This window comes from Triturus cristatus, chromosome 9 (assembly GCF_964204655.1).
Source record: "Triturus cristatus chromosome 9, aTriCri1.1, whole genome shotgun sequence".
Lineage (NCBI taxonomy): Eukaryota > Metazoa > Chordata > Amphibia > Caudata > Salamandridae > Triturus > Triturus cristatus.
The window spans coordinates 22,503,531-22,522,848 of NC_140592.1; the positions used below are offsets into that span (position 1 = coordinate 22,503,531).

The 19,318-nt window shown below is 43.2% G+C and overlaps 1 protein-coding gene across 2 annotated transcripts in view; it reads left to right on the forward strand.

Moving 5' to 3' along the window:
* Positions 1-19,318, forward strand: part of CPNE9 (copine family member 9) — a 1,048,133-nt gene that overhangs the window by 601,340 nt on the left and 427,475 nt on the right. The window lies entirely within an intron of this gene.

Here is a 19,318-nt window from a genome sequence, read left to right on the forward strand (position 1 = left end):
ATCAGAGTGCAAACTCAGACTTTAAAGGATCATTTTGCACTTGGTGGGGGGAAATCACACTTCACTGGTCGCACTGGTCCATTCACTTGAGTGGAGCCCCATTCCCGAGGGATATTGCTTTTCTACAAAATGAAAACCTTTTTTTAAACCATCGAGTTTCACTCCACACACAATAGGACCCTGGGATATCTGGCTTTAGCAAGAGTCCACTCATAGTAAATGTTGACCCTCTTCAATGGACTTTTACCTGCATGGCAGTACAAGGGCTTATTCATGTCCTGAAATAGGCTTTGAGGGCCAGAGCTTTCCAGTGGGGGTGGTTTGAGTTAAGAGGCCTCTGAGGTTTTTCCCCAGAGATGTTTTTCTGAATGAGATAACATGATGCATTTACATGCACAATTTCCAGAATAAATTGACAAGAAAGCAACATTTTGCACAGGTCTGCTTTGTAACAGAAAAACTCAAAATATTTCAGAGAATTCCTGTTTTGCCAAGTGAAGTGAGCTGACCTACACTATAACCTCATCTTTCCTTTGAATTTTCCTTCATCTCTCCTTGATTGTATTTATGTTCTACATATATTCTGGTTCCACGTTATACTTCTTTAATAAACACCTCACCATTTTGTAACTCAATTCCTGAATTCTACATCACATCTTTATTAACTATGTTTACTTTTTCTAAGCTGTCACCTCACCCCTTCCTTGATTCTCGTCTCATCTTTCACTTCGCTGTCTCTTTGTCCCTTCCTTCGTTGTCTTGTCATTTATTTGCTTGCCTTCTCCTCATGCTTTCCTTGTCTATCTCCACACTCCGGGGCATATTAACAAGGAACGGGGAAAATGAACGCTAAGGGCGCTTAGCGTTAATTTTTTTAACGCCCGCTACCGCTGGATAATATCGCCTGGTTATCGCGTTATTAACAATGCTAACCGCCTAGGCGATAAAAAATCCAGCGATAGCGGCATTTTGGGAGGTTATCGCTGGAAATGCAGCGATAAAACTACAAGGATAGGGATATCCTTGTTGATAGCCCATGGTGGACTTAGCCATGTAATCCACCTCTCATTGGATTACATGGCTAAATCTGAAAATTAGCAGACGTAAAAAAGCAGCGTTAACCGTGGTTAGCTCTGCTTTTTTGTCTCTAACAGGGTTAGCGTGAAGCTTGATAATAGGAGAAATGTCGCTTAGCGACATTTCTCCTATTATTTTGCTCTGGAACGCCCATTTTGCATCTCATTAGAGATGCAAGGGGAAGCATAGAGTAAAAGCGTGCTAACATGCAAATTTACATGTTAGCACCCTGTTGTTGATAGGGCGATATTTTTATCTCCGCTTCTTTGGCTTTTAAAGCCAAAAAAGCGGAGATAAAGCCCTTGTTAATATGCCCCTCCTTTCTTTATTGCCCCCTCTTCCTTAACTCCCTCATCACTCCTTCCTTGTTAGCTCATCCTTTCTTGATGGTCTCCCCCTGCCTTCTTTGGTCGTCTCCTCTTTCATTTCATGGAAACAATTGCTCCCTAATGACAATTTCTCTCTCAACACTGAAGATTGACTCAATAACACTGTTTCTGACAATAAACATTTAGGCCCTGAGTCACAAAGAGCTTCCTCAGTCGTTGCGGGATCTCTGCACTGCAGTTTCTCATCGAGGGCTCTCCGTCACGACCGCAGAGACACTTTGTGATCGGGTCTGTAGGGTTCTCTACTGACCCTTACCACCTCCTCTGCCCATAGAGCCATCCCAAACACTTCTCCGACTCTTGCTTTCATTGACGATTGCTTTGCTCAAAAATGTTTAGTAACTGAAGGCCTAACAGCAGGACACATTAAACCTCTCTTTAAAAGTGTGCCTGAATCTAAACCAAATTAAACTGTGTATCTCAGTACTCTGTCGTTCTGGCACAAATAAGTTCCCTGAACCGGCTAAATAAAAATCCTAAAATCTCATCTGGACCAAATCCTGCATCAGATGGAACAAAGACATCCTAAATTCAACTATGTGTGATACAGAATTTCTTCTTCTAGACCATAACCAAAATAAATCAGCAAGACACGCATAGGCAATTGCAATGAAAAATCAAAAATCACATCCAAAGACGTCTCCTCAATGAACTCTCTGGGTTCTCCTAGATGAGAGCGTACATGTCAAAGAACAGATCAAAGGCAGATAGGTCCTAGAACAGGACTTGATGCTGTAGCCATGTCTGATTAGACTACAGATGTGACCTTCTCACTGGGCTCCCAAAGAATCGCCAAGCCCCCCTCAAGCTGTCTTCCATCCCACAACTGAATGCATCACACCGGACCCCCGCATGATGGTAGATGCTTGTGTGAAACTGACTGCTCCACCTATAAACCCATCCCCCTGAGATCCCCCATATGTCTGGCGCAGATGCTGTGTCTCAGCAGCATCCAGGATGCTTAGAGGAAAAACAAACACCTGCTTGAAAATAATTCCCTATCTAGATCATTCTCCCGGGTGCTCCCAAAATCTGGAACGCCTCCCACTCCACATCCGAAATGTACCTTTTTCCCCTTTCAAAAACACTCTTGAAACTCCTCTGAAATTCAAGTACTTGACTGCGTGAACTTGGATTAAATGATCTCACCCATATAAAACATCTTCAATGATTGAAACAATTTTATCTCCTAATAATGATGCTGATAAAAGGGTGTAAGTCCTTGCTTTTAACTCTACTTTTAGCAGCTTTTATGTTCATTCTATTTTCCTATATTTCTTTGTGCATGCTAAGAATTTGAACCCAAAATTGTAATTAAAAAAGCCCTGCTCTGCTGAAATTTGAATACCCCTTGCTTGAGCTGTCATTATATTGCTCAATAAATGAAATTATTTTTTATCTCCAAAATATGGAGAAGAAAAGCTGTAGTACCACTGACCATCAATAGGGGTCCCTCACGGTTATGATAAGAAGTCGACAGGCTGCAGTTCCACTGATTGTCAATAGATGTCCTCGCAGTATTTACATACAGGGATAATTCTGCAGAATTATAATTATCAATGACATGAATGCTTACTATAGGCTTATGTTGTTTCAGATGCAATCCTGTGCACATCCTAAACAATTATAGGAATATTGTGGGTGCATGAAAGCAGTATTGTGTGATAATGTGATACTTTTATGGACCATGACTACACATCTTGAACATATAACAACACAACTGAAGCACCGAAAGGCACATTTGTGGAATCAGTTGGCACCTTGTGTACATATGATGGCATTGGGGTTCCGTCAGTCTTTAATGCCTTATTACCATTTTTGAGTCAAACAATCAGTCGTCGATGGATCTGCAGCCTTCAGCAGCATGATTGGCATTCCAGCAAGTGCACACATAAGAAATGGTTCTGTCAGGTCAGCGTTCACATATATTTCACTTATGGGAGCCCAGGAAGCAGATTCTCCCGATTATCAAGAATGGTCGCTTCACCATTCACATATGCACATAGACAATAAAGGACAATTTTAGCGAAGATATATAGTCTTAATAAAATCAAATACATCAAGAAAACTTCATGGCTGTGAATGAATCAAGGCAATGGTGCTCCGTGCGCTGTGCGTGTACAGTGCTCGTGCAAGGAAGTGCGTGTGATTTAACTATTGGTTTATACAATTAGTTAGAACATATCTGGCAATCTGTCCATGGATCAATTAACAACACCTGGGGCTGTTTATTCCCCAAATACAATCTTCTGCTGACAGCCTGTCTGAATGGTACAGATACATGTCATCGTCAATGTTTTGACCCAAAATATCAGCGACGGAGTGTCCGTATGGTGAAGAGTGCTGTCTGTCCGCCAGATATATATGCAGGCGGACCTCTGGTTTAATCCCACCAGTAACTACTCCGTCTCTGCGATGAGTAAACTCTTCTACAGAGTAAAGGCTGTCAGAGCCAGACCTGTAATTCCACCCCCCTAATTTAGATGGGTGGAATTAGAGGACAGTTTTCACTGCCCGTCATCGCCAGGAAAACGCTGGTGGTAAGGGGCAGGAAAATATGCGAAACGCTCCCATAGCTATAGTACAGGACTCCAATGGCCAGGTGAGCACATTTTTATTTTTATTTTCAAAAGAAAATCCCACTTTGGGATTTTCTTTTTAAAAGCAAAAAAGAGAAAAGAGTTTGGTGCACCTGTCTGTCATGTTGATGTAGCCATGCACCAACCTGCAAACAGTATTGACAGGAACCGCCGTGACAGCTTTAGAAGAAACCGCCACCTTGGTGGTCATTTCTAAATTTGGCGGGTGACACCTCCGTCACAGCGACGGAGTAATTTACTCCCTCTCCCTGACAAAGAAAGGGGCAGCCTGCTAAAGATGAAATCAGGCCCTTTTTCAAGTATAAGCAGACGCGTGTGACCCATAACAATAAGAGGCACAAAACAGGAGTGAAATAGTCAATAGAACATTGTACTTATACTTGATACGACATAAAAGAAAGACCGCTTTACATGGTGGCATTTGGTGGTGGCATACTCTTAAGCACATTATGATGAAAACACACTTCGGTAGTGGGGTGCATTCCAGGTTGACGTATAATACAAACATGGTCCATAGTTCATACAACAGAGCTCGCCGCTGCGGAAATGCACCCTTTATCTCCTACTCTCTGCATATTCATTAAGGCCACTGTTAGCAGGGTCTGAGGCATGTGTCCACTTGCATTCCTTATAGTTCAGAGTGGCCTTGACTCTCCGCCTCCCGGGATTCTGTGTGACGTGTTCAAGAACAGGCCGTATCTTGTCACACACCGTATGTTGTCACACGCCTGATGTTTGGGTTCTTAAAAGGTTCCACCGGTGGCGTTCCCTGTGTTTCACGATGCACAAGATTGCAGTGTTGGAATATTCTGGCTTTCACCCTTTGTCTGGTTTGTCCCACATAAACCATATCTCAGGGGCACCTCACTTTATAAATCATATCATTGCTGTTGCAATTTGTGAACTCCTCAGAATGAACTTTCTGCCTTTATGTGTGAATTCCTTTACATCTTCTGTCAGGTCGCAAACTACAACTGCCACATTTGAAATGACGCACAAGGCGGGATGGATTTAGGGAAGAACTATGTCGGGCTGATCTGGAGGTGGTACTAGCGCTCTCACCACAGAGTCCTAGATATTTCTCTACCTGTTGAAAGCAGTGTTTTTTTTCTGATGTATCTAACTCATCCTGATTTAGGATCAAAGATGGTTGCTCACCTCCCTAATCCCGGTACTATGAGTGTTAAACGTGGTAACGCACACTCCTCTGTTGTTATTGTTATTCCTTTCCTTGGGCTCCAAAAGACACTCCCTGAGGCAAGACCAGGCTCTTTTTCTCAGTGATGATCAAACAGTCAGATTCCTTCAAATTCTCTACCCTAAAAGCTCAGTTCCTGTGAATACACAGAAACTGCCCAAGGGGGCGATTATCTCTCAAGCTTCTTGGATGGTGGCTAGCGTATCGTAAAAGTCTGTTCCTTTCAGTGGGCTTTCGGTACATGGTCCTGCACCGCTCACTGTCTCGGAGACTGATCGTGATATCCAAGAAATGTATCTCCTCTCTGTGATGAGTCCTCCTAAACTGGATGTCCCCACATCTATTATTCAATCAATTGAATTTTTCATCACCGACCATATGAATAAAACATTGTCTGTGCACCGTCTCCAAAGTACGATGTTGAACGAGAAAAAGTTGGACTCAAGGTATTTATGTTTTTTTTTATACTGATCCATGAATAAATCTTCTCGATCAGGGGCACAGTCTTCCTCCATCGCTACGCCTGTAGACTGATCATAAAGGTACTAAGGAAAGTGGAGAAATTCTTAGTTAAGAAGTGTGTTAATGAAATCGGTGAGTACATTTTCTCTATGTTTTCCAAAACTGTCCTAATGGCCTTAAGAGCTTCTCTCTGTGGAATATTGGTATAGAGTGACGCGGCATCCATAGTACCTAAGGTTTGGTTCTCTTGGTATGCCCTCGTAGGGTTCAACAAATGGTTTTATGAACACATGAATGTATTTACACAAATGTTCCAAAAGTGAATCATATCCAGAGACTATAGGGCATCCTGTTGGTTTTTCCAGATGTTTGTGTATTTTTGGCAATGTGTAAATGATCAGTATGCGTGGAAACTTTTTATTTAAAAATGCAAACTCATGTAGACAATCCTAACCTTCAGAAACACCAGTGTCATGGATGGATTTAATGAGGCTGCGCATGAGGTGTGAGTGGGATTGTTCCCAAGTCTGGTTTATTGTTCATGTACATTCAGTTGGATCACGGTCACTTGCTTGTAATCCTCAACATCCTGTATCACAATAGTCTCTCCTCTCTCAGCAGGCTTTATAACTATAGCCGTATTATTTCTGATGAAATCAAAGACCAGTGTCTCCTCCTTTTTAATGTTGTACTTAACATATTTATTTTTTGCTAACTAGTATAGTCAGTCTCTCAGGACTACCTGCTCAAAAGCTAAAACCTTGCGTGACATCAAATGTGATGGAGGAGTAAAGGAAGAGTGACGTCTGAGACCAGAGGCACCCTCTCTAGCTTCAAGGGCGATCATGGTGCAGTCGGATCTTCATGAAAAACTGATGAAGTTCCATAATGATGTTGAATTTATTGAGGACAGTGGTAGGGACGAAGGAATGGTCTTTACTCAGTACTTGTAACGCTGAAGGGCTTGGATCACTCCGGTGATATTTATGAGGTGACCAATTGGAGCCTTTAACTAGGTGCACCCATGAGTTGAGGTGAATGTTCTACGGTTTAGATTCAGATTGGCATTCAATACACACAGCAGTCATACAATATTCATATTTTAATCCTTAGGGTGTTTCCATTAGTTGTCCTGATGAAGACCTGTGCTGATGTTTTTGTTTCACATTGAATATGTGGCGTTGAAACGCTGACTATTAAATGTGTCTGTACCATTCAAACAGGCTGTCACCACTAGAACATTGTATTTGTAACTAAACAGCCCCAAATGCAAACCATCAATAGATTGCCAAAATGTTCTAATTGTATAAACCAATTGTTAAATCATGTACACTTCCTTGCACGAGAAGTCTAAACAGAGCACCCTTCCCAGATTCGTTCACAACCATGATGTTTCCTTGATGTGTTTAGTTTTGTTAACACTAGATATCTTTCCTAAAATTGTGTTTTTTATCTATGATTATTTGTGAAAGGTGAAGCTGCCCTTATTGCTGATTGGTAGAATCTGCTATCTTGACTCCCATAACGTGAAATATATTTGAAAGTGGATCCGACAGAACCATTCCTCAAATGCGTACTATAATTAACCCCGGTTTTGGGGAACACAGGGTGACCCCATTCTGAGCTGCACATGACATTACTACAAGGACATCTGTGCGCCACTTCACTGGAAGTAATAACTGCGTGGGCATGATTTCACCCTAGCATCTTCTGGGTACAGCATCGCTTCCAGAAGCATTCACTGGTCATGCCCTTCACTCATTTCCAGTGCCCAATGGACTGTGCGTAGTTCAGCGGAACTCCGTGAAGTGACAAAAAAAACTCTGTGGAGTTCCACAAGAGTCTAAGTGCAGTGCGGACTGCCGTTCGTGCTGGTCTTCCTGCCGTTCGTGTCGAAATTCTACCCGAGCGGCAGCTCGCGCTCGCAAACTTACCATTCGCGAGCACAAGCGGGGGAAAAAACTCCACTGCACTACACAGAGCGGAATTTTCAGCACTTTGCGAGCTCCGTGGAGTGCAGAAAACTCCACAAACTCTGCGAACGGAGCGGAGTTCACCGCCCAGGCCTCAATTCCCCATGGGTATTGCCTTCAAGAAACATATTTGCCTTCATACTGTCTAAGAGATCACCTGGGGAATTTCAATGGGAAATACAACTTTTTAGACCCCCTTAAAACTTGAAAAATCCGCAAGCAGTTTGTTGTCATAAAACATAGGCGGACTTTGTTTGTTAGCAAATTGTTTCATGTAAATTTGCCATTTCACACCAGTTATAAGCAATGAAAAAAAAGATATATATTTCTATGACTGCAGGCAGTGTCAGTATGTACCAGTACCAACTGGGACTCCTAGGAGGATGTGGAGAGAGGTCAGACCCAGTGTGCAAAACTCAGTGGTAGCAGCGCTGAGTTGAGCCATGATCACTGTAGAGAGTTATTACGTTTTAGTTTGTCCTACAGACTGTCAGACAGCTTTACATTTCTGCTGGAACTCATGTGAACAAACCAGACCATTACACACGGCGTGCTTTGGGCCAACTCCATTGAGCCATTGTTTACTTTGGGTGAGCTCACTTCTGCCATTGCGCTAAGAAGGTGTCAATCATATCTTGGATCTGGCCAGAGGTCTATTTCCCTTTGACGGTTCATAACGGTGGTATCTGATTGGGTATCACGTGTATTAGCCCGCCCTTGGAGACACAGCTTCCACTGCCAGTAATGAGGGACTTTGTTCTCAGTCAGACACAGCTGAAGCCATCTTGAAGAAATGACCTGCCCATACAAACAGCAACACATTCCAAGTTTAATTTAAATGAACTATAATATTTGCTGGTCACCATTTTTATTTTACAGAACCTTTTGCGTTTTGAGCAAAAACATACCGTATAAAATATTTTAAAAAACATGATTTTAATAAAAGTCACATTTCATAAGTATTATAGTGCTCTTACGTAAATATCTAGAACATACTTCAAGTAAGTGTGTCCTTTTTCTGCTGCTTGTGTTTGTTTTAGTGGCAAACGCAGCGGTTCTGTGATGGCTTCCATGGGCGCGCTCCTTTTCTGTACCTGACTCGCCGCCGGCAGTGGTCGATACCATGAGCGCTCTCCAGCCATCCATGGTCCAGCTTTCTAAGTACTCCATACCCCCCCCTTACACAGCCTGGAGACACCGATGTCCCCACAAACATGGTTGGTGACAAGAGCGGCCAATGAGGCTGAGAACTTTTCTAACTTCTAGAGACAGCCGTGGTCCATCCTATGAGTGAGGAGGGACTACTTGCCCGCAGACTGATTTTTACAACCTTATGCTTATTTGTCTTGAGAGTGAGTTCAATATCTGGTACATGTTTGGATTTTCAAATCACGTAGATTAGTGGAATTACATTCCAAATCCGATATACAAACCAAATTGTCATTAAGCTATACAGATTTTCTGTGTTACTTTTTGAGGATATTTCAAATTTCTCAGGCCAGACTCAAGCTACATAAATACACACGTAAAGAAAGACTTGCGTCTGGCTTTGTGCCAAGCTTGGTGCCCTTTCATCCAGTGCCTTGTGGAGAGTTGACGCAACTCTCTTATCAGATTTAAATAGGAAATCTGCTATAACGTCATCAAACTGTGACCAGTCTGCATCAAAGGAGTGTTTTGGTGAGAAAATATTGTGCAAATTTGTCAAATGGGGCCAAAGTTATTGACAATCAAAAAAACATTTGGGAGCAATCAATCCTTACCAGTCAAACATCGAATAACATGTAAATTGCAATTTGTCGTCCATATCGTTGGATACAAACGTGGTCTCAAGTACATCGGTAGAACTACCTGTGCACTCAGAAAACGGATTTTGGAACATATCAGAGCGGTTCAGATGAGAGACACCAGCTATGCCATTGCCAAACATCAAATGAAACAGCATAACAATAACTGGACACCACAAGAAACAGATGGTGACAGAGCAAAGCGATTAAGACAACTTTAATCTAATTCACCATTAAATTAAGAACCAAACAACCCATGGGATTGAACCATGATGAAGAATTACATGTACACCTAGGACCTTATTATGACTACGGCGGTCCTGCTATGGTGCTCCAACCATAGCCACACTGCAGCACCGTTCAGCTCATTACGAGTGTGGCAGTGGGATCTCCACAGGACCGCTGCTGCCTCCTGGGATCAAGGATCCAGAGGCAGTGGCGCAGTGGTCACATGCAGAATTACGCTGGTGGTCCCGCTGAGGCACCGCCAAGCATATTTCGAGTTGGCTCTCTGCCACCCTTTTCATGGCGGTGAGCACGCCATGAAAAGGGTGGCAGTGAGGCAACAAAGAAGGCCCTAACAGGGCCCCCTTGGACCTCTAGGCCTGGGGCGTGCAGGGGGGCACATGTTCTGCCCCCCTGTAAATTTGCACCACAGTACCTGCATGATGCAGCATGCACCACATGGTGCATGCCACACCATGCTGGAAAGTGCTGTGGCAGTGTTACGGCGGTGCCAATCTAAGGCCCTCCAATGAGCCTTAGACAAGCACCGCCGTGACGACAGCGCAGCACTGCCCTCCTGCCAAGGATTACCATTTTTATCCGGTGGGCGGCCTCACTCTGGGCTTGGTGGTCCTCTGGCAGAGCACTGGCCTGGCGGTACACAGGAGGGCCACCAAACTCAGAATAAGGCCCTTGGGAGCCTGTCTGTTATAACAATCAGCAGGATGTGCCTCTTATGGACATAAATTTACAGATTTTCATATCAGATGTTCTAATATGATACTTCTGCTGCTGGTGAATGCTAAATTGATTGGTTTGGATGCAGAACTGAAACAAATGTGGGCGACCACTGAAGCCTAGAATGATTCGTGAGATGGGGCTAGGATATAAGCACATACATATACCACAGGAATGCTCTTGTTGGTCATGCCTCCTTTTCAAAATAGGTTAGTGAACTCAATCTTGATATAACTGTTTGCCTTGTACCGATATCTAAATGATGCCCCACTAATTGATGCTCAGTATCGTTTTTAGGTCTCGCCTAAACAGTGCGCATGCGCTGCTCCTGCGAGGGGTATTGTATGCAGTAAAGAGCTTGGAGCCCCGCCATCACTTACCATTTGCAGGCTTGATTGTCAGTCATTATAGCTGGATCGTAATTGGCTATCATGCATATGATTACACTTCCCTTTTACTGTTTTGGATTATGGATGAAGCACTAATTAATTTTGTTTCATTAGTGTCTTTCTGCTACTGGTGTTTATGAGACCTTGTTTTTGTTCAACATATTTCTGTCCTTTTCATATCGGCATTTTTCTTTTGTTTCCGATCGGCATGTTTACTGCATCGGCATTGCATCAGCATTTTTAATGTTTCCACATTTTTCCACTACTTGCATCGGCATTGGAATTTCTTCTACAGTTTTCCGGTTCTGGCGATGTGCTTCAGAGGAATATATTTTGGTTATTTATTTATTTATTTATGTTTTACAATCATCGTTTTTTGTGCAATTTGTGTTTTTCGTTTCATATTGGCATTTTTTTTCTTTCCAATCCAAATGTTTTTTTTTCTGGTGTTTATGTGCATGTGTGCACTGTGTGTGTCTGCAGCTGACCATTCACTGCACAACTCCCTGGGTGCAGCTGTTACTAAGAGATGTGCATTGTAAAAAGAAACAAAAATTACCAACATCGCCACTTAAACTTTCAGATCTGTACAGATGCCGGCAACATTTTTCAGATGAAATGTTTGTAGGGTATTAATAAAAATATTTATTTTAAATTATATTTTTTATATATATTTTACATGTATTACTATGCACATATTTTATAATATAATGAATTATATTTTATATATATATAATATAATTAATAACAATATTTATGTTACGTTATATTAATTTATTGATATGAAAATATACATTCATATATGTTCATAATAAGACATTTCAAATATTAATATAATCAATATTTAATAATTAACAATAATGTAAAATAAATATTTATATTCATTAAACCATAAATATTTGCATAAGAAAAATATGCTAATTAACATATATAAAACAGAAAAAACAGAAAAATACAAACAAAACATTTACTAAAAATAATATGAACATTAAAATTAATTTAAAAAGAAAACATATAATATAAAATATTAAACGAATAAAACAATTAATGCTATAAAATCTATTTAACCAATATTATGAAAACTATTGGCGCCTACAGATATTAAATATACTATTAGCACTCAAGTTTATGCAACAGTACGTGAAGTCTTGGACTTTGAAGGAGTTAGATCTACTAATCCCACTCCAAACAGTGCAATAATAGGGAACGTGTTGGATTTCGGAGGGGTAAAATTTACTATTCTCACTCCAAATAGGGCAAAAGCAGGAAAAGCATGGATTTTTGAGTGGTAACATTTACAATTCCCACTCCAAATGGTGAAACAGTACGGAAAGTGTTCAGAGGGGTAAAAAGTATTATTCCCACTCCAGTCTTTTCAATAGTAGGGAAAGTGTTGGATTTTGGAGGGATGAAATTTATTATTCCCACTAAGGTCCGTGCTACCATAGGGATAGCGCTGGATTTCAGAAGAGTGAAATTTACCATTCCAGGAGCCCGTCAGCCAGTCGGAAACCGCCACATAATCCCTTATGTACGGCGTTTCCGCCATAGTTATTATGATGTCAAATTCCGACAGGCTTTCCCTGTTGGGCTTTCTGACATGGAAAGCCTGTCGCAAAGCGACTTAGGGGGCCCCTAGCAGGGCCAAGTCCCTCAGCGGCCTCCAGTTGGGGCCCTGGGGGGCACCTATGGTGCCCACCTGTAAATCCCTGCATTGTGTGGCAGACACCATGAGGTGGCTGCCGCACGGCGTAGGGATTTACACACACTCCCATTTCTCTATGGGAGCTTTTGCTGCGGGCGGGAACCGCCGGCAGCAAAAGCTCCAATCATAATATGGTGTTTGGAACAGCCGACCTATGGTCGGTCGGTTCCCACACCTAAACTTGAGTCCGTCCGACATCGTAATTAGGGCCTAAATGATTAATTAACAATTAACAAATAATTGTTAATTGATTATTACTTAATTAGCTTCCCACCCTACACCTCTACAAACCTAGTAGCCCACAACTAAAATATAAGTAAAATAAATTAGTATGCCATTAATTGCATAGTTAAAAATCAATTAAGAAATGAATTAACAATTAATAATGAATTGCTAAATTAATTATTACTTAATTAACTTCCCACCATACACTCCTACAAATATAACAGCCCGCAAATAACAGATAATGAAAATAAATCAGTATTACATCATTTAAATTATTAATGGAACTGGGTTTGAGTCTCGGCAATGACGCTGAACATCCTGTGATTCTGGGCAAATCACTTAATCTCCCCATGCCTAACAAACATGAATGTGTCCTCATGTAATGCAACTGGTGCTATGTAAAGCGCTCTGATACCCGATTCAGGTAAAGTTTGCGGTATATAAAACTCTAAAAAATATATATATATATCAATTATATAATTAAATAACTCTTAACATGTATTACCTAATTTAACTTCCCACCCTATCCCCTTACAAACCCAACTACCATCGACAACATTATAAATTACTAATAAAAATTGAATTAAAAAATATAGGTGCGACCTGCCATCAGTTAGGATTTTAAGAGGGAGTCGTTCATACTGAACTCTATTTTTTTGAAGGCATATCGAATCCACAGCCTGTCTTGAGAGAATAAGAACCACGCGGGTCTAGTAACAAGGGCGGGACTCCCTGCATAGTCAGCGGATGACTGTGGACTATTTTACATTTTAAATGGCATTCTAATGTTCTCATTGGCTGAGAGCTCAGGAATATTTCTACCACATAAAAAAGTGTCTTTCCCTTGGCAACAGGAGGCATCTAGCATTTTGTGAGGAGCGAGAGGCCTTTTTAGGGGCCCCCTTAGCTCATAGCCTCCAGAATGGCCCAATTTGGACAGGGAGGGCTTCCAGGATCTTCCGCTGATGCTGCACAGCACGAGACAACAAGCATTGAAAATGCAATAGGTCTCGCCTTTGATTAAGTTGAAGGCATTTGCTTTGCTAATGGTATTGTATAACAGAGCAAATGGCTTTAACTTATTGGAAGGCGAGACATATTGCATTTTTAATGCTTGTTAATTCTGGCAACAATCAGAAGAAATCCCGCCTGGATGCTGAGGCTGCTTTAGCACCGGTAACATGAACGTGTTTTCCGTGCAGGTATTTGATTTTGAAAACGCTGACTAAAAAAAATCAAAATTGTAGTTTTACATAGTGTGAACTCGACCGAACGGTATTGTAGCGCTTTACCTGAGCACCAGTTACATTAAGCAAGACCATCAACATTTTTTATATTTAGGCAAAGGGAGATTAAGTGATTTGCCCAGAATCACATGATGCTGAGCCAGCACCGAGATTCAAAACTAAGGGGCATATTAACAAGGGCTTTACCTCTGCTTTTTTGGCTTTAAAAGCCAAAAAAGCAGAGATAAAACTAGTGCCCTATCAACAACAGGGTGCTAACACGCAAATTTGCATGTTAGCACCCTTTTACTCTATGCTTCCCCTTGCATCTCTAATGAGATGCAAAGGGGGCGTTCCAGAGTAAAATAATAGGAGAAATGTCGCTAAGCGACATTTCTCCTATTATCAAGAATGTCGCTAACCCTGTTAGAGACAAAAAAAGCAGCGCTAACCGTGGTTAACGCTGCTTTTTTACGTCTGCTAATTTTCAGACTTAGCCATGATATCCTATGGAAGGAGGATATCATGGCTAAGTTTGCCTGTCCCTATCAACAAGGTAACGTGTGATTTTGATAATCTCACGTTAGCCTGTTAGCGTGTAGATTTTTATCGCTATTGAGATAAGCGTTGCTAATAGCACGCTATCTCAGCGATAAAAATTCACGCTAGCCGGCGATAATTATCCAAGCGCTAAGTGCGCTTTGCGATATTTATCGCCGGTTGTTGTTGATATGCCCCTAAATCCCCCTGCACCAAAACCTGCAGCTCTGGCCGTTACACCGCATCCTCTTCCTCGTTCGGCCTGGATGGCCTGTTTAGAGACTCTCGGAAGGGATTTCCTAGCTTCACGGCTGAAGCTTTGGTATTTAGAGACTAACAGGCTTTTGTGTCAGCTTCGCCTCCATCGGATCACTTGCTCACACTTGCCCACCACTGCCGCGCTCTGTGCACGCCATGCAATCCCACCCTTTGGTAACTTGTCACAGTGAGGCCAATGGAGTGTGCTCTTAAGACCCCCGCCCACCCTGGGATGACTTAGCGAAGGGTGGGAGGCAGCAATGTGTGATTGGCAGACGGGGCTCTTGATGAAACCTCTCGGGCTGCCTTAAAAAGCAAGGCTTCTGTGCGTCACGTGGGGTGGACCACAAAGACCCCTAATCCCGAAAGGCCCGGGCTGGTGTAAAGTAAGTCCTTCGGCCCCCGCGATGGGTGACACAGGCGCACGGCTCTTTAAAGTGCCTGGTTACTGCCTGACCCTCGCGTCATTGCAATGATTTAATAACATCAGATATGTGGATCCGAATTATACATAATTACACAAAGGCTTTAAGTACCATCAAGAGCGACATTTGTGATAATAATTAGGCCATGGAGCTTCGAAGGGCGCAACCCCCACACTGAAACTCGGCTGCAGCCCCTGGGCCCGCCACGCAAGGCTCCTACTCCTTTCAATGTAAAAACCAAGATGTCGCTATTGCGCGAATAAAGAAAAAAATATATTTTTAAATGTAAATAAAGCAGTTGTAATCAGAGAGTGATACTCACAAGAGGGACTGAACCGAGCGGTTGGTCGGCACAATCTACAAACCTCTTATAATGAATACAGCTGGCGGCACTAGGCACTATACACACACATCTGTTGTAGTTGAAATCAGAGAGTCATTCATACTCATAAGAGGGCCAGCAGCCGCACCCGCTCCAGGTGGCCCACCACCCCCAGGTTGAGGTTGAGCTGGGCCAAGGAGTGGGACTCGGCCAGGCCCCAGCAGACACGCCCAAAGTCCCGGTCGAAGAGGCGGCAGCCCCTCAGCGAGAGCAGGCGCACCGAGTTCTCCCGCAGGCCCTCGACCACGTCCTTCACCTCGGCGCTGGACAGGCTCTCCCCGGAGATCTGGATGGAGCCGGGCAGCATCTTCAGGGGTGTTTGGGCGCCTGCGGCGGAGATCTGTGTGCAGCCCGCGGGTCACAGGCTCAACTCCTTGGAAGCTAGAACAGTGGGGTTATGTACCTGGGGCAGGGACCCGATGTCAGGGGGTCCAGTTCTACGATTGTGGTAGTTCAGTAGAGTAATACACCCAAGGGAAAATCAAAGTGATGAAGTACTCCAATTTTTGAGACTCCAGAGGTGCTAGGGGTAGCACCCTATGACTTTGAGTACTTCCTGATGTGGTATTATAAAATTCTGCATAGCTTGATAATATCACAAAGAACTTGGCAACAGAAGCTGAAATATGAAAAGACCTCTTTATTAAACTCAAATGAGTGAGACTACGTCGCACAGAAGCCTTAGCAACTGAATGAGGCAGTCTCCAGAACAGAAACCAGTTTCCTTTTTTATACAGAATCTGGGCAACACCGCCCTTCTCTTGCAGTTGGTCTTTCACATATTTTACTTCAAAGAACAAGCAGAGTCATGATTGCAATCTCACATTTCAGTTCAGCCAGCCCGCAATTATTTACCCAGCAAGGCTCAGATCCCACATCTGACCCCAATAAACATGAGCATCTCCTGTTTTGAGAAACAGGCCATAAAGCAGGAACAAGCAGGTGCGAAAGTGATTAGCCGGAGGCTTGTGTGCGATGAAAGGACTTTATGGTGTGTCAAGCCCTGCTGCTAATCACAGGTGGCCGGAGGAAGGGGAGCTCGTGAGACCGGACTGACCTGGGGCAGCGGAGACCAGCTGCCCAGGTCATGGAGAAGTCAAGCAGAAAGTACATGTATTCTAAAGGCCCGTACTTGCTTATAATGTGTTTGTCTATGTGAGGGCAACTATTAAGATGGCCACCGCTCCAAGATGGAACCCACGGAGTCAATGTATAATAACGTATGTATAGTGCATTTGGCAATGGGACGTTATGCAAAGCGCTTGTAAATACCGCATTGACCAATCGCGGTTTGCTAAGACATGAATAAACAGGGGTAGGGCCCTGTCTTCTACGTGGTCCCAAATACCAAAGTACGACAGTGACATGCAGCTCAAATTCCAATATGAAAGGCTGGTAGGTTAATGCACCTGCCACTAGGAGGTCTGAGTGCAATGTGAAGGTCTTAGCTTCGAGTGCATGTAATGTAACTCTCTGATTACAAGTGTTTAAGAACGGAAATATTTTAGCAAAAATACATTGCAAGTAGTGTACCGACACAAGGGTGTGACACCTAAAAATGTGTCATGTCTTGTAGAGTCCGGTGCATGTTGAGAAAGGGAGAAAGGACTCTGGCGTCTCAGAGTTTGTCTCCCATCTGCTGGAGCAGAAATAAAAATAAGGCGCGGTGAGTCACATGCGAAAAACGTGACCTGAAACTCAGCAGGTGAACGTGTGGGGCAAAAGAAACAGACAAAGATGCGAATCTCATTCTGTATATGTGTATAATCCCTGGAGAGTCACAACAGACACACTTGATTACAGATGTAAGCAGAAGACCCACATTGCTCTTCTAAATGAACATGCTAAAAGTTTTATCGTTTTTAACACAATAAAGTGTACTTGAATTAGTTGTTTCTGTATTTGTATTAGAGACATAGGGCCTTATTATGAGTTTGGCGCTATGGGAGTGAGACTGCACCGCCAAACCATGTTCGAACCGCCCACCAGATCAGAAGTTTTCTCCCGGTCTGGCGGGCAGTTCTTTGGCGTCCCAAGGCAGTGCCTATGAAAAAGGTACCACAATGGGAGCGTGAAAGCCAGCACCTGCACGGCATGGGCTGCTGCAGTCCATGCCGTGCAGGTACTGGGGTGCATGCACAAGGAGGGGCACATGTTGTGCCCCCCCTGTCAGCACCCACATGGCATGAGGCACAAGGAGCTTTGTTTCCTCTCAGCCACACTTTTCATGGCGGTCACACTGACATGAAAAGTGTGGTTGTGAAGAATCTCGTAATATGCTTGCCGGGGCCCCAGCAGCCCTGCCAAGCATAATGCGGCCTCAAGACCACCGGGCCACCACCAGGGATCTCTGTTTTTGGTTGCGATGGTCCGAGGGTGGCCCGACCACCTTGGTCGTAATGGGGCGGTCAAAAGACCGCCCCCCCACAAGTCTAGCAGTCCGTAGACCACCCGACTCATAATTAAGCCCATAGACAAGTATTGCTTTTATGAGACATATGTAAAACTAATGAATACTGTCATTGGTGAAGAAACAAAGAGTGTGTATTGAACTGCACACAACACCTTCCGCTGCTAGAAAGAAGTCTTTCAATGCACGGAATGTTTATGTGGTTGGAAATGAAAGCAGAGTTGTGGGAAGCTATCATTTTGCTGCTGAAGGGTGCTGTAAATTGCAAGCTTTACACCTTCATGAAGTTGCTAAATCTACCAAGCTTGTGAAATGTAGCATGTTGGCAATATCTCCCACGAAAACGTTCCACTGGAAGTTAGTCCGCAAACACAGATTAGTCAGAGAATAAGATTTGTTTTCATTTTTTTGCTCCTCCAAAATACAATATTTATTAGTTTTTTCATAGCTGGGCCAGTTTATTGAAATTGGCCAAATGTTTTTAAAATATGCACAAAGTTGGTAACAGCAATGTTTTGAGCACCCGTAATTCAAACCCCCATAAATCCTGTGTTTAATCATGGATGGATGGATGGATGGATGGATGGATGGATGCACGGATGGATAGATAGATATTACCAACTTCTCAGTGCTGTGACGATGAAATTTAAATATTAAATTATTTCTGTTATAGCAAGTAGGTTGGACATTAAGATTTTTTTGTATCTAGGACACTGATAGATCACATTTTGGGATGGAGGGTCACGAGGGAATTATCTGGGAAGGCAGCTATCCTTTCCTGGCTAGAGAACTGCAACTTCCTCTACCTGGGAACCAACAAGGCTGTGATTGGCAGACTCCAGCTGGCTCAAAACGCCGCGGCCAGGCTGCTGTTCTCGCTTCCAAAGTGTTGTCCTGTCTATGGTCTTATTCGCAGATTGCATTGGCTCCCTGTTGAGAAGCGCGTGCATTTTAAAACCTTGTGCACCTCCCATAAGATCTTTTTTTGCTAGACGCCTCCCATCCTGTCCAATCTAGTGGCCCCGTAGAGGCCCTCTCTGGCACTGCGTTCAACCGATCGCTGTCTGGCCTCTGTTCCACGTGTCAGGAGAGTCAGAGCGGGAGGCCGTTCTTTCCGCGATAAGGCCCCAACGCTTTGGAATGCGGTACCTCTGTCCATCAGGCGTGTCCAGAGCCACTGGACGTTCAGGACAATCCTGAAGACGTGGCTGTTCTCTTGTTAGCTGCTCCCTGCGGCACTTTGTGATAGGTCGCTTTTGGTACTGCGCTCTTTTACGATATCACTGGTTCGTCCGTTAGTAGGGCGGGT